The sequence below is a fragment of the Anser brachyrhynchus genome (assembly GCF_964034855.1).
Source record: "Anser brachyrhynchus genome assembly, chromosome: 1".
Taxonomy (NCBI): Eukaryota; Metazoa; Chordata; class Aves; order Anseriformes; family Anatidae; genus Anser; species Anser brachyrhynchus.
In genome coordinates, this window is record NC_137694.1 from 20,666,517 (window position 1) to 20,682,646 (window position 16,130).

The 16,130-nt window shown below is 36.0% G+C and overlaps 1 long non-coding RNA gene across 1 annotated transcript in view; it reads right to left on the minus strand.

Annotated features, from left to right (window-relative positions):
- The window catches only part of LOC308199113, a 36,304-nt gene extending 20,174 nt beyond the window's left edge, over window positions 1–16,130 (minus strand). Inside the window, exons 1-2 of the long non-coding RNA XR_013954400.1 lie at window positions 15,892–16,130; window positions 14,562–14,618 (exon numbers count right to left, since the gene is read on the minus strand). This is a non-coding gene — a long non-coding RNA (uncharacterized lncRNA). The remainder of the gene's footprint in view (window positions 1–14,561; window positions 14,619–15,891) is intronic.

Sequence of the window (16,130 nt, forward strand, 5' to 3'; positions counted from 1 at the left end):
GTACTATTCTGCACATTTCACAAGCCAAACTGGCCACATATTGAGCTACATCTGCTTTATGGCCTTTTAAAGGACATATATACATACAAACATTTTTGTGCAAATGATGTACTTCTAAGGACATAAAGTATAAAAAGATTTAGAAAAGAGTCTGAAGGCCCACTCATACCTACAAATCCAGTAATTATTAAAACAAGCAAACATAACAACAAACCTCTTGCAAAAAATATCTTGAGAAAATGGTTGAACACATTAATAGGGACTGTTCTAGTGTAATTTTCATTCCAGGGTTCAGGTATTAACAGAATATTGAAATAATTTGTGCTTCACAGACCCTGAGGACTACGATCTTGCACTTGTATTTTAACTATAGCAGTGTAATACTTTTCTGTGCACCAAATACAGCAAGTCCAAGCTGATATTTTTTCAAGCTGTGTTCTGCAAGTTGTAATTCCCTTACATAGTATAGTACAGTTATTTAAACTGTGTTATTTAAACATTTTACAAGAGTTCTTTACCTTTTATTCCCTTTTATATGTTATGAAAGCCACTCTGACATATTCTAAAAAACTGACATTTGGGTAATAATGTCTTGTGTATTTGCTGTATGTGAACATAATATTCTGTTCTTTATTTAATAACTGCAAGCGTCACATGAGATCAATTTCACCATTAATTACTCTTAGAAATTTCCTCTCAAGCATGACCCAACCATTCCAAGTGCTTTTTTATTTTGTTCTGTTTCTGTATAAGACATCTTATTTCTGTTTTTCCTTTTAATCCATGCCACAGAGAGGTACTTTCCCATCATTACATAGCAGGCAATGAGTCCATAGCAACAACAGAGACAGGCATTCTGTTCCACAAGGAATGACCTGAAGGAATGAAATGCTAATGCAAAGATCATGAAAATGCAGATCAATGGGAGAGAGAGACCAGGAAACCAGTCCTGCCCTGTAACTGTGATGACTGCCACCAGAGAAAGAGAGAGGACAGCTAATCAGCAGGTCTGTCATTTTAAGAAGATTCACTCCAGAGTTTGTCAGCTGAGCAAATGAGAGCACAAAGGAGATCTGGAGTAGGCAGGGCAGATGGATGGCAGTACCACTGGTAGATGCTCCTGCTATTTTCACATCATGTATTGTACTTAGTCCTTCACCTTTCACTAGGGATGTGGCTGTTTTCTGTCCTTGCAAACCCTCATCTATGATATTTGATCATTGGGGTTCTTGCTATTAAGCCTGAGAAAGCATGGAAATCTCTATGAAAAACATACACCATTACTCCTAGATGAACTTTTCTCAAGGACTTGAATAGTTATTATGTAACTTCACAGCAGAGACTGATTAAGAGTCATCCTATAGTATGTCTGTCATAGACCAGAGGGGTGCTATTGCAAGGGTGATTTTTTATATTTCTTGATAACTGAATTCTTAATTTTGTATTAGTTGTGAAGTCCAGTTTTCAGAAACCACTTCCAATATTAAAAAGTTGAAGTAGCAATTACTCAAGTTGCACGTGCTACAGCTGTAAATATATATATATAAAAATCCTTAAATTTATTCTTAGATTATCAATTCTTCTTAACCTTAAAACAGAATTAATCAGTTCCCCTTAATCCCTATAAATTATTTTACTTTTAAATTGTTACTTCAATTTTTCAAGTCTTCATTTCACAGAGGAATAAGAATTAGCTCTGCAGACATAACAAATTAGTCATATTGATCCATCCAAGTGTACTAAATTATTAATAATTAGCCCCTCCCAGCTTTAAGCTCATAAAAAAAAACACTTTATGAAATCTCTGATACAACTATCTGGGTAATATGCACATTTTTTTTTCTTCCCCAAAACCATTGCATGGTTTAATCTTCTTCACTGTTTTATGTTACTTGGGATATACGTAGAGGAAAATATAAAAATAGATTTTGTCAGTTTTGCTTTCGTATTTTGGGAGGTGACCAGCATTCTTAAATGCACTAAAGTTTCAGCAAAGGGAAGAAGATAAAAAAGAAGAGAGAAAGTCAATATTCTTTAATGACATTCCAGATGTCTTAGTTTTCTGAGCCTTGTTTGCAGACAGCCATGTCAGCACTCCAAGTGAAATAAACTTTATTGGCCTGAAGTGCCAATAGCGAATGACTGTATTCCAATTGCTGATATGCATAATCTGGTGCCAGAGACTGCTTGGACAGAATGAATATTGTTGCTATAAATTACTCTTCAGAGTAGAGAAAAAAATAAAAAAATTAAATACTTCTGCTCCATTCTCTGACAAGTGTCTGTGCTGAGGTTTATGCCTGTTGGTTTTGAATTTTGAATGAGTTGTGTTTTTTCTGTAAGGATACTGGAGCATTATTTAACAATGGTCTTTTGACATTATGTGGTGTGTTTCTCCCACATGAGTGCTATCTCTATACATTTCTTTTCCTATCATCAACACTCTACCCTTGGGGGGATCACAAGAAGGATTAAAGTGTTTATTCCTACAGTGAGAGTCATATTGTATTATCTTAATTCATAGCGAGTTGTCTTTTTCCTCTGTAAATGCCTCATTAGTTTAAAACATTACTCCAAAAGGACAAAACATTAATATCTTTGGGGCAACAGTAACGTAGTTTGGGGCAACGTAGTGGGCAACAGTATATGTAGTCAATGAACATATGACAAAAGTACACCTGTAAAGCTTTTGGTGGTTTCATTTTTGTATAGTCTAAAACCATTAAAGTCTAGAACAGACCCAGTGGCTTTAGCACTTATTCGTGAAGTAAGGTGTTATTAGGAGATAAAAGGTAGTCTGAATTAGTTGCTGCTTTCTTTAGTAGAATCTGGACTTTAACCCAGAATTTATGCATGCTGTATATTCATAAGCATCACATGAGACTAACTCATGAATATGAAGTAAATTTTTTTTTTTACTTTCATTCTTTTGTAAAAAATATTTGCTATTATATTTCCAGATTTTTTTTACCATTGTACTTTACTCATTCACTAAATTGCTTGTATAAGGAGGAAAAGGAAGAAGCATATGTTCATGTGTTAACAGTTAGAGCAAGTTAGAACATAGTCAAACATTGGAATGGGCTGCCCAGGGAAGTGGTGGAATCCCCACCCCTGGAGGTATTAAAGAGGCACGTGGATATGGCACTAAGGGACATGGTTTAGTGATGGGACTCGTTAGGCCATACTGGTGGGTGGACTTCATGATCTTGAAGGTCTTTTGCAACCTAAGTCATTCTATGATTCTATATGACTGTGGTACATTTGGGGCTACAGTCATGTTTCAGTCACCCTCACGTTCATCAGGATTTTAGAAGTATTTAAAAAATGTTTCTAAAAAAGGCGCTTTATTTCTCTATTTCTTGCACTGTATTACTTGTTTTGCACACAAAATGATCTTCCCTGTTAAAAACGTTTCTAACTACCAATATATTTCTAAGCAAAACCTTAAAATAAGAGATTTACTGGTAGTAAATCAGCATTTTTCCACAGAAACTGGGTACCAGAACCTTGTTATTGTATTAACAACAGTAAAACCAGCAATATGGTTATATTTTGTTTTGCAATTGGAAATATAACACAACAAAACAAATTTCTTAACATTTTATTTGTAGTTTCCAAAAAGCCTAGTGTTTTGCTCTGGACTTCTGTTTTTTTTTATTCTTTTTTTATTGCATTATTTACAGACACAAACTTATGCAAAGTTTTTACAGTATCAGTTGATAGCTTCTGAACTCAGACATGGAAAGGTCAACACATTTTGGGTTTAGCCCAAATGTAAAAGATCTTTGAAGTTTACACATGCTTAAATTTTGTTCCTAATTTTTGACCAAGAGTACACTGATAAAAAAACCCTTGGTAGCATCACAAAAGAACCAAGCTATCTACACCTAACTTAATTTTCTCTCTTTTTTTGATTAGTATTTTTGGGCCCTATCCTGTATGGTTAAACTGGTATAGTCTTTCCAGTAAGAAATTTAAAAAGTAGGGCCAGCATCTGCATCATTTAGAAAGTACATCTCCTTTTTGAGTCACATAACCTACACTTTTTTTTTTTTTTGTCTCTTGAAGCACAAAATAGAAGGCTCAGATTTTCTTTCTGAAGTACTGTCTTGAACCTTGAGGGAAGAGTCAGAGCTATAAAACAACAAACTGTATCCATCATACCATGATTAATATACCAAAAAAAGTTATTGTTTAATCTAATTTTGGCATTACAAATTAAGAAGCAAATTATTTATTATTATTATTATTATTATTATTTTATTATTATTATTATCTGTTATTATTACAGTTCTCTGGAGAACCTGTACAGTGCTCTGTTACTTGCACAGTACAGAAGTGCTTCCTGATGTTCAGCTGGTACCTCTTGTGCTCCAGTTTGTGTACAATGCCTCTTGTCCTGGCACTGGGCACCACTGAAAAGATCTTGGCTCCATCTTCTTTGCACTCTTCCTGCAGGTATTTATACACATTGATGAGATTCCCCCCTGAGTCTTCTTTTCTCCAGGCTGAACAAGCCCAGCTCTCTCAGCCTTTCCTCATAGGAGAGTCTCTTCATCATCTTCATGGCCCATCATTGGAGTCTTTCCAATATGTCCATGTCTGCCATGTACTGGGGGGGTATCCAGAACTGGCCACAGTATATGAAGACCATAAAAGTGTATCAGTTACCAGTGCGTGTGTGTGTGTGTGTGTATGTGTGTGTAGGAATTTTATGCTTCATAAATGTAAATTATCTATATAGGTCCCTTGGAGTCTGTGAAGGTCTTTCCACTTTATACAGGAGAATTTATATGAACTCTACCCAATTTACTTCCACATCAGATTCTGATGAATGCCCCTTTAGGCTATAAATAACATAAAGGACAATAATATAATTACAATTGCAAATCTGTCTACAGAAAAATACACTGAGTTACTATGTTTCATTTCCAAGCTGACCTGTGGCCAAAAATAAATAAATAAATAAATAAATAAATAAATAAGGATGCAGGACACACTTTTAAAAAGGACGTTTCAATTACAACTATACAATAGTGCTGAAGGGAGAGTGCTAAGGTAAGCCTATATCTTGATACTTTTCTCTTTGTACTTTCAGGTACAATTCTTTGTCTACGTTTTAATATATATGTGTGTGTGTGTATATATATATGTATATATATACGTAGAGCTTGGGAAATGAGCTTGGGATGAGAGTGGACTCATCTCCTAGGTAAGTTGCAGACTTAGCCAGAAAAGTCGAAGGGCTCTGTACATGCCCAGCAGACCAGCTCATGTGCAACAAGGAGATTTCTGAGAGTGCGACATGGAGTTCTTCATGTATTTTCTTTCCTTTGTTTTTCCACTAATGTATCTTGAAATAAGAAAAAAAGCTATTTTTTTTTTATTTTTATTTTTTTTCATATTGGCAATTGCCAAACAGTAATTGAACAGAACACCTGCAATCTTGTTCTGCGCCCCACATACCAACAGTGAACGAAATGTCATATTACCTACCACTTTAAAACATTTATCCCCTTCCCTTCCCTTCCCTTCCCTTCCCTTCCCTTCCCTTCCCTTCCCTTCCCTTCCCTTCCCTTCCCTTCCCTTCCCTTCCCTTCCCTTCCCTTCCCTTCCCTTCCCTTCCCTTCCCTTCCCTTCCCTTCCCTTCCCTTCCCTTCCCTTCCCTTCCCTTCCCTTCCCTTCCCTTCCCTTCCCTTCCCTTCCCTTCCCTTCCCTTCCCTTCCCTTCCCTTCCCTTCCCTTCCCTTCCCTTCCCTTCCCTTCCCTTCCCTTCCCTTCCCTTCCCTTCCCTTCCCTTCCCTTCCCTTCCCTTCCCTTCCCTTCCCTTCCCTTCCCTTCCCTTCCCTTCCCTTCCCTTCCCTTCCCTTCCCTTCCCTTCCCTTCCCTTCCCTTCCCTTCCCTTCCCTTCCCTTCCCTTCCTTTTCTTCTTTCCTTTCCTAGAGCCAGATAGTCTATACAGCTGAAAATCAGCTCAGTTCTCTGATGGGGTCCAACTCTCTCAATTAGCGCCAATTCCAGATCATGCAAATTTACAGGTATAAAATTAGGATACAAAATCTACTGAAAGAGAGGTTGTTTTTCTCCCTTATTTATACATCTTATTCACTTCCAGAATGTAGATATATACAGGTATTGCATAATCATATCAGGAAAGTACAGAGGTGAACATTCAGGGAAGAGAGGGGTCCTGGGCAGGTGGCTGAGTTTTGAGAATGATCACAGTACTGCTTCTCTGCCCATCATTAAATTCAAAACATTTTCTAACGGTGTCCTTGTTTATAGATTACATCTGTACAGCCCTTGATGTTACAGCAGAAGTTCACAGAAAACAATTAGTTATGCTGAAGTTAATGAAAATATACAAAAGCTAAATGTTATTTTTCTGTATCAGGGCCTAACTGAAGTTAATGTTCCTCCTGAAGGAAAAAAAAAATAATCGTCTTTTCAGTGTGAAGAAAGAGTCAAGCCCAATTTACTGAACACATCACTTTATGAAATACATATATTCTTCTCCTCCACATTCTGCCTTCTGTGTCCTATCATGTCTCTACTCTTTTGTCTCAGATATAAGCAGATATTATGCTAGTTGCCTCATCTTCAGTCCTAGGGGAAAGAAAAAAAAAAAAAGTGTGCTTCCTTCTCATATTAACTCTCTTCTCTGGAAACACCAGCTCCTTCTTCATTATCCTATGAGTAGTAAGTCTTTTACTCAAACAGGTAAAACTTCTGAGTGTCTGCTTTCTAACGTCCTGAGCAGTACAGAATAGATGGAAATTTCTGTTCTTCATTAATCTTAACCCACACATAGCTGAAATGTCAAGAAGGGAGAATGTAAGTGGGCTTACTGTATTAGCAAATCACTGTCATTTGTCCACTCCTCCATTTATAATTTAAGCATTCAATAAAGGCAGCTACAGATTAAGGAATGGTTTTATTTTTCACTGGAAGACAGTATTTAATTGCTCCCCAGAGCCCTGGCCAGAGTGGTACTTCCTTCTTAGTTTTGCAGTATCTGCTAGATGCTTTCCAATGTTCGATCCAACATGAGTATAAGAATGAACACAGACATAGTACCTTTCTAGTCAAAATGCCATGCTGTAGCATGGTGCATTTAGGAGCTGGACTTCAGGTGTTGAACCATTTACTGTCCTTTAAGAATAGGAGGAAGTCCATACAGGAACCATTCAGACCAGTAGTTTGTCTCCAGAAAAAGGACAAAAGCAGATATTGGCAGATGATTACAAGAACAAATGCTTATGACACTTTTTACTTCACCAGTTACTACTAGGCAAGGATTTTCTAAGCCAGATGTAGTTCCTATGTGTTTATTAACCTTCTGCATTTTTCTCTTGTGAGGGAAAAAAAAAAACAAACATTCATAGTAGTGCTCTTATTTGGTTGATATACACTTCAAGGCATAATAACACAGAAAAAAAAAAAGAAAAGACAAGAGGAACTAGTTATTTTTGTTGCTGTAGCAAGGTGGATGGCTCACTGTAGGAGTTACGAAGATGAATTATAGAAAAGACATTTTAAAACCTGCAGAAAGTATCTCCACTGCATGCTGTAACAGGCAGAGCAAGCCTGCCCAATATTGGCTTCATACTGCTGTGGGAGAGGTGTTAATGACCAATTGGAATTGAAGCTGATTACAGGTCTCATTAAACAAATGGGTGGAGTAAGCATTCAGCTACCTTGAGCAGTAAAAACAGCTGCATGTGCAGGAGCCAAAAAATACTGACACCTGACAAGACCACATTGTCTAAAGAAAAACATGAAACCGAAAAATGGATGTTCCCATTATGCAAAGTGATGGTGTAAGCAGCCGGAAGGAAGCTGGTGCGGCCGCTCCTGCTGGATCCCATACAGAGGAACACACACAGGATAGTTGTTGCTTGAGCCAGGACAGAGAAGCCCAAAGCTTCATGGGAACTGTTGTCCAAATGCAAATTAATACCATGACTAATCATATAAATGAAGCATATATGGTCTTTCAAAAATGTATTAATATAAAAAGCATTTTATTATTTATAGTAAAGGAAATCACTTTTGAATTTCTCATATTTCATGTACTAGCCAACGAAATAGTGACTAGTATCTGTAATGTGGTAAATTGACTTTTTTTTTTTTTTCTTAATCTGCTTTCACTTCTGCAGGACGTTTAAGCTATACAGCATTCATTTATCCCCCTACTGTTATTCTTCAGAAGTATTTCAGTTACTCTGTCTTTAAAATGGAGACTACAGAGAATTTCTATGGAAAGAACTAGAACTATTAATGAGCATTCCTTTTTAAATGTAAGGTGTTATTCCTACATTTTCACAAGCAGGAATGCTAGGAAAAATATCAAATACCATCTTTAACTAATCAAGGAACTAAAATAAATAAATAAATCAGCAACAAAATCCATAGGGCTTATTGGAACAAGAGTAGAAAGGATAATAAATAATAATAATAATAATAATAATAAATTTCTTTGTAACAAGCACATAAGTATACTTATTTAGTCTGGGAATGGACTTTTAACTATTCTTATGTCAGTGATCATGTACTAATGGAAGAGAAGGGAATTCTACACTTCACATGTTTCAACAGATAAAGTTACTAAAGTTTTGGACAAAAAAAAATGTTTATGGACACTATTGTATTGTCCAGGGTATAGTAATATATATATTTACCAGTACAGGTGTGCTAGTAAGTGCATGTACTCACTCAGAAACAGTGTTATGTGCATGTATCTAATCAAACACAAATGCATTTAAATTATATCCAATTCTTTTATAACATTAAATCTTCAGGGCGCTTTAAATCAGAGATTTATTAGTTCCAATTATAATCCTGTGAGGCGTACAGGAAGTCTTCATCAGTACTCTTGTTTCACAGAGAAAAGAAACTGAAGCAAGGCAGCTTGCCTAAAGCAAGTGGCAAAGCCAGCATGGTGGTCTCTCTGTGTGCTTCCAGTTTAGCATCCTATGCTGCCCTTCTGGGAAACTTTAATTCCTAAGCAGCGTATACTGTGCCTTGTCATGCTTTCACATCAAAGGGGCCTGGAGTGGAACCTGCTTCACAGCTGGTGATTTTTCTTCTGAGCATTTCACACCTTGGCAGGGTAAAATAAAAATAAAGCTGTCCATCAGAAGCAGGTAGGAAGCCTTGACTACTATGCAGCAGGACTGGTCACTGCTATACAGAGTGTTATACATTATGTGTTATACATAACATGATTACCGTGCCAGCTTAGAAGCTTTTGCTGTTGACTCTACCCTAATAACTAAGTCTGCATTTTTAGAGACCATCCACAGCGTTTGTAACCCTCCAGCCAGAACTCCAGAAACAATGCAGGCTAGATTCTTCCTTAGTGCCTCCTGAGAAAAGTTTCAGAAGATAAAGCCCTTAAACTTATTCAAGAGGACATTAGTCACAGTATTTGTAGAGACCAGGCCTTGTCGTCTGCAACCACTGTTCCTGCATTGTGCCAAAAGTTTAATTCATTGTTGCAAGCAGGACGCTGAGTATCCTCACAAGGATCAGTTTTAGAGTCCACAAGACTGTACTTCTACAACCATTGTAATTCTAGAAGTTCCAGGTCATCCTGTGAGTACTGGCTGTAACAAAATTTGGTTTGCTATGACACTTGGAGTTGTTGATGACTGACTTTAGCATTTGAGACAGACAACCTTGATTAGGAAGGAATTAATTATTTGTGAAGAATTTACTCTATATTAAAGCATCACACATCACCCTTTCCCTCAAGCATGATTGTTTATGGGAAGTCCTGATACATTTGCTCTCTCCTACCCCTTTATCTTCATAATACTTAAATAACTAAGTTGTCCTTCAGACCATAACCTATCAAACTGTATCACTACCCTTGTCTTCCTCCTAGTTAGGGAGAGAGACACACACTGACTATGAATGCATATACCTTGTTTCCTCAGGCAAAGAGGTGAAAATACTGAAAAAATACTTTATTGTTTTTTCTAATCTGATTAGAGAAGGGGGCTATTACCTCTGAGCCTCTCAAAGAAAATTTCTTTCTGTTTTTATGAGAGAGACAGATTAAGGTAGAAGGCTCAAGTCGGTAAGAAAGGCTGTATACTTTCCTTTAGAGAAATGTCACTGAACGGTCAGTACATATTTTGTGGAAACAGAAAGTTCAGCTCATATACAAACAGACTTGATTATCTGCTCCAGGCAAACGTATGCATAACCTGTGAATCAAATCCAACAAGTTGAAATAAATTAGAGTACACGTTGTCCATTGATAACAAACAATTGCATACATGAATGAGTTTTTACTGCAATAATCTCTTGTGGGAACTTCTTTCATTGACTGCATGCACGTCAGAGCTGTGAGATTTCTATTAAAATGTAGTGACCTGCTATGCAAACACCAGCCTTTGAAGAGAGTTTTTGTTTGCCAGTTGCTCTTTCATGTAGCCCTTTAAGACATATTAGACTTCTGCATACATAGGAACTCTTTTAAGTTTTTATCCTGTTTCTCAGTGTATTGACTCAGGAGAATATACCTGCAGTGATACTTGGGAGAGACATGCAGGCCATCGCAACTGGGAGATAAGTTTGTCAGAGCAGGATTCTGCTTACAATCTTAATGGGATTTATAACGAACAGCAATGCTGTGGCTCTCTCTGCCTTTCCGATAGCGTTGAACACATATTCACTTTTTTTTTAACCATTATATAGACAGTCAAGATAAATTGGCCCTCCTGCACATGATGACTTTCTAAAATTTACATAGCACAAAAGTAAAGGCATGAGTGTAGATATGCTAAAAAAAAATAAAAAATAAATGTCCATTATCATGAGGTGTTGGTGTTTTTTTAGGAAGCTGAACTCCACCACAACTGCTCTCTCACTCCCCCTCCTCAGAAGAGGAGGGGAAGAAGAAAAGGAAAGAAACAACTCACAGTTTGAGACAAGGATAATTTAATTAAAGGAAAAAGAAATATTAATGGAAAATTATTATTAATTAAATAATTTAACTAAAGGGAAAATTTGTCTGAATTTAAGAAGAGATTGGACTGTGCACTTAGTCACATGGTCTGAACTTTTGGGTAGACCTGTGCGGTATCAAGAGTTGGACTTGATGATCCTTAAGGGTCCCTTCCAACTCAGGATATTCTATGAAAAGGCGAAAAGGAAAACAAACAAACAAAGGCCGTGTAAAAATGCAGAAGAAAGAAATTACTCTCTACTTCCCACCAACAAGTGGTGCTTGACCATGTCCTTGAAGCAGGGCCTCAACACACATAGACGTTATTTAGGAGGACAAACGTTTTCACAACGAGAGCCCATTCCTCCTCTCTTCTTCCTTTTTCCACCTTTTATTGCTGAGTGTGGCATCATATGGTATGGAATATCCCTTTGGTTGGTTTAGGTCAGCTGCCCTGGTAATGTTCCTTCCTTACCTCTTGCCCACCCCCAGCCTGCTGGCTCTGAAGGGTTTGGAGGGAGTCCTGATACTGTGTCAGTATTGCTCAGCAATAGACACAACTGTGGTGTGATACCAGGGCTGTTCTAGCTACAGGTGCAGAGCACAGCACTGTATGGGCTACTGCAGGGAAAAGTTAATTCCATCCCAGCCAGACCCAGGACATGTGGGTAGCAGATTTATTTATTATATGTGCTTTTCATATACTACTGGGTGATGGGGGATCCAGGGTAGCATGATGCAATTTGACAGAACTGTGTTTGTATTAGTGAATATCCAGCCACATCTGCAGCATTTCTGAGTTAACAGATATTCAGAGTCTCTGACTATGTAAAAGACCTTCACGTAATTTGACATAACTCTAGAGGAAAACAGACAAACAAGGTCAGAGAAAATTGTTAACACCGTTTTTCCAGAAGTTAAAAACAGAAGTGTCACTCTGTGATCTTTCAATTATATCGTAATTTTTCTTAAGAACATCTTACGTTTTTCCACCTTGCCATTTGATTTCAAAAGGTCATTGGTAATGTATTTATTTGAGGTTGAGGAGAAGATTTTTTTTTTTTAATGACTATTAAGAGAGATTAGAAACATTTCTTTAAATTCTTCTTTAGCTTGTTGAAGAAGACCTGAAGAATCAGATCACTGTAGATCTTTTTTAAAATAAGATTTGAAGCAGCCTTCCTACTGTCTGTCATTCTTGACAGCTGTATCTCTTTGCTTCATCAGCTTTATCTGGTATTCAGGGTCACCTGTCCATTCTTTAGTTAAACTCTGTAGCGCAAAATCTGGTTTTATAAATAAGCACATTACTTGAATTACTCGAAACTGACTAGAACAATTTTGCTACATGACTTCCATCAAATTTAATGAAATGTATAAATCTACACCCCTCAGCTGTCTTTGCAGATCTCAGTTGTTGTCTACAATTGGATTCCTGCATGTTTGTAATGGCAGAATTTTATCACTATAAGTCGAATTTTAACAAAGGAATATCTTTTTCACATACCTAAGTTGAGAACTAAATTTAGGCAAGCACAGACTATGAAATTATTTCAATTTCTTCCTTCTTGAAATAAAAGATTAGTTTTTCCTTCTAAGGAATCTAGAGGTATCTATCAAGAAGGCAGTTATTAATAATAACTGTTAATAGAGCAGTCCCTGCATTGTGGTTGCATAGCATAAGGCAGGTTTCAGTGCCAATCTCATTTGTTGGCAGTAAAGACAAGGTTGCATGTCACACAATCCAGAGGGATTGGTTTCCCACAGAGCTGTCTAGCTTCTTTGCAGTGGGTGAGGACAGGAAAGTGATACGTTTTTCCAGATCCTAATACTGGCTAGAAAAGTGTCCTAGGTATAGTTGTGGTCCTTAGTTTCCAGTCCATCAATAGACAATTAATATATGTGAAAAGTGTTTTTTAAGCTGCAGAATTTAAGGACATACAAAGAGTAAGACTAAACTATTATTATTATATATATACAATAACTCTGTGTGTAAATGGCACTGAAGGGAGGTGGCTTCTCAAAGACAAAAGAGTCTCATGTAACTCATATAGGGTGGGATTTTAAATCTGCTTTGTGAAGGGGATGAATGGAACCTGCTTTCCTATGTACTATACTTTTTCTTCTGCTACATTGAAGAGAATTTGCCACCTGCAGCATCCCTAGAACATTTGTCACAGATTAATCTGTTTGTTCCATGTCTAACTTCCATATTAAGTTTTGTAGGTAGGATTGACAGGCTTTTGTAAACAGCTCAAATCTTTGCAAGTCATAGACACAGAATTAGAAATTAGTGCCAGTTTTGTAACAGTTTAATAATACATTTATAATCTAATAAATGTAATAAAAATCCCATAATAGATATAATTTTATATAATATTCTGTTTAGAAGAAATATTCTGTTTTAAAATATATATATATTTTTAAACTAATTAGTCTTTTTTTTATAAACATTTTCCCCATTCTTAATAGGAACCTTATGCCATTCTTCATTTGTATATTAAAAAAAATTAAATAAAATACTGTCCTAAGAAACATGAGTTTGACAGGATTATACTAAATAATAATAATAATAATAATAATAATAATAATAATAATAATAGTAATAATAATAATAATAATAACAACTTCAGTTACTTCTGGATTTGGTTTCATTTGTTCGTACAGGAATGGAAGAGTTAAACTAAGATTTGTTTAGGTTCTAAATGGGATGTACACTAACTTAAAATCCTTTAAAATAATAGGAATTAGAAAGGATGCCATTCTAAAACCTACTTTTGAATTGGGCTTTAGCTACTGTCTTTCATATTCTCTGTCACACACATATAAATCTTTTATTATTGGTAATATTTTTCCTTACTGTTTCTTATGGTTTACTTCTGTCTTCCCTGATTTATTTATTTTATATTTTATTTTATTTTATTTTATTTTATTTTATTTTATTTTATTTTATTTTATTTTATTTTATTTTATTTTATTTTAATTTTATTTTATTTATTTTATTTTATTTTATTTTATTTATTTTATTTTATTATTTATTTTATTTATTTATTTATTTATTTTTATTTTTATTTTTTCCCCATGGAGTTTCCCCAGGTTTTCCCCAAGCAGTCTCAGCAGTTAAAACAACTGGTTGAGATGTCCATAACTCTTTATGGATATAAATCTGTGCAAACATGGAATGGGCAGACATCTCAGTGCTGTACAAAGAACCCTGTGCATTCCACAGTCTAAACACGGCCTTGTCTTCTATGGATATATGATAAAGTTCTATGGTTATACTGAATATAAAATAAATAAATAAGGAAAACAAAATAAAATAAAATAAAATAAAATAAAAAATAAGATAAATGAAATAAAATAAAAAAGCTCCAATCTCTAATAAGAGATAAAAATCTCTAATAAGAGCAGAATCTTTGGAGTTATTTATTGTGACATACAGTGAAAAGGAGAGAATACTCTCTGATGTATGTATGTTCAGTCTACTACAAGTGAGTCTGTAGGTTGTCCCTGAAAAGACACACACATCTTGGTTGAGGCAAATCTTAGTGTAGTTAATGAAAGGGAAAGCCTTTCAAAACCAGTACAAAGGGCAGTCTCACCTTTCTAGCTTCATAGCTGGATGTGTGACCTATGCAGACCCGGGATCATCAGTGTAGCTGCAGAAATCATAGATATGGTATTATGACTTGATAAAAGACTTAAAATTAGCCATCAGATGTCCAGGTAAGATGGGTCATCTTACAAATTTGCAAGATTGTTCTGTAAAGTTTATAATATCTTTATTTTTTAAAAAAGCGATACATTCATCAAACAAATGGTTGCATTCACTGTTATACTCTGTATAGCAGGATAAGTTTTAACCAACTGTGTTGCTATAAACTTCTGAAGATATGATTGTTATATTGTACTTATACCGCTACTTAATAAAGTACTACTTAATAAAGTAAATATTTGCTTTTTATTTATGATCATTTTTAGTTAATTTTATTGTAAGGTTAACAGCAAACAGAAGTATAAATACACAGGAAAACAAATCCATCATTATTTTTAAAAACATCAGTGTTTTAAATTTTTAGTCAACAGTAAAAATAATCCACTTTAAAATAAAAAGATTATTTTCCTGGTGAATTAATGCTCCAAATAAATGTCTTTATAAGTGTCTCATTGCTTATTCAGGTCCCCGGAGTCAGGTGAACAGATGTCTGTCCAAACATGATATTTTAGCAAGTAACAGATGTCTGTCCAAACACGATATTTTAGAAAGTAGACTGTGTAGTCTACAAAGGAAAAGATTTTCCTTGTTACCAGCAAAACTTTTAAAACTATGATTCATATTTTCTAAATAAATAAATAAATAAATGAATAAATAAATCAGTTTATAAATGTCCATCCTCACTTCATAATAGAAATGGTAGTGTTGGCCTTAATTTTCTGAAATGATTCATGATATTAGAAACTAGGCCTGAGTGATCATTTTAGAAAGTAGATGCACAACATTTTCTGGAATTTAGGAGTGAGCTCAGTGTATTCAAAGTGGAACCAATAAAGTCTGCCACTTGTGTATCAGTAATCACACTGGATGTTGAGCCTTTGACTTCAAAGTAGATACAATTCTAATTTATCAATGCTTTATGAGAGACTGAACTGGTAAATTGTATACTAGATGTCTGCACGTGTGCATAGGTGTTTTTGAGACTGTTGTGGTTTAACCCGGCTGGCAGCTAAACACCACACAGCCATTCGCTCACCCTCCCCCCTCCCTCTCTGGGATGGGGGAGAGAAACGGGAAAGTGAAGCCTGTGAGTTGAGATAAAGACAGTTTATTAAGACAGGAATATAATAATAACAATAATAATAATAGTGATAATGATAATAGTATTAATAATAATAATGTGTAAGAAACAAGTGATGCACAATGCAATTGCTTACCACCCGCTGACCGATGCCCAGCCTATCCCCGAGCAGCCGGCCCCCCACCCCAGCCAGCCACCCCTATATATTGTTTAGCATGACGTCAGATGGTATGGAATACCCCTTTGGCCAGTTTGGGTCAGCTGTCCTGGGTCTGTCCCCTCCCAGGTCCTGCTGCACCCCTAGCCTGCTCGCTGGCAGGACAGAGCGAGAAGCTGAAAAGTCCTTGGCCTGGTGTAAACACTGCTCTGCAACAA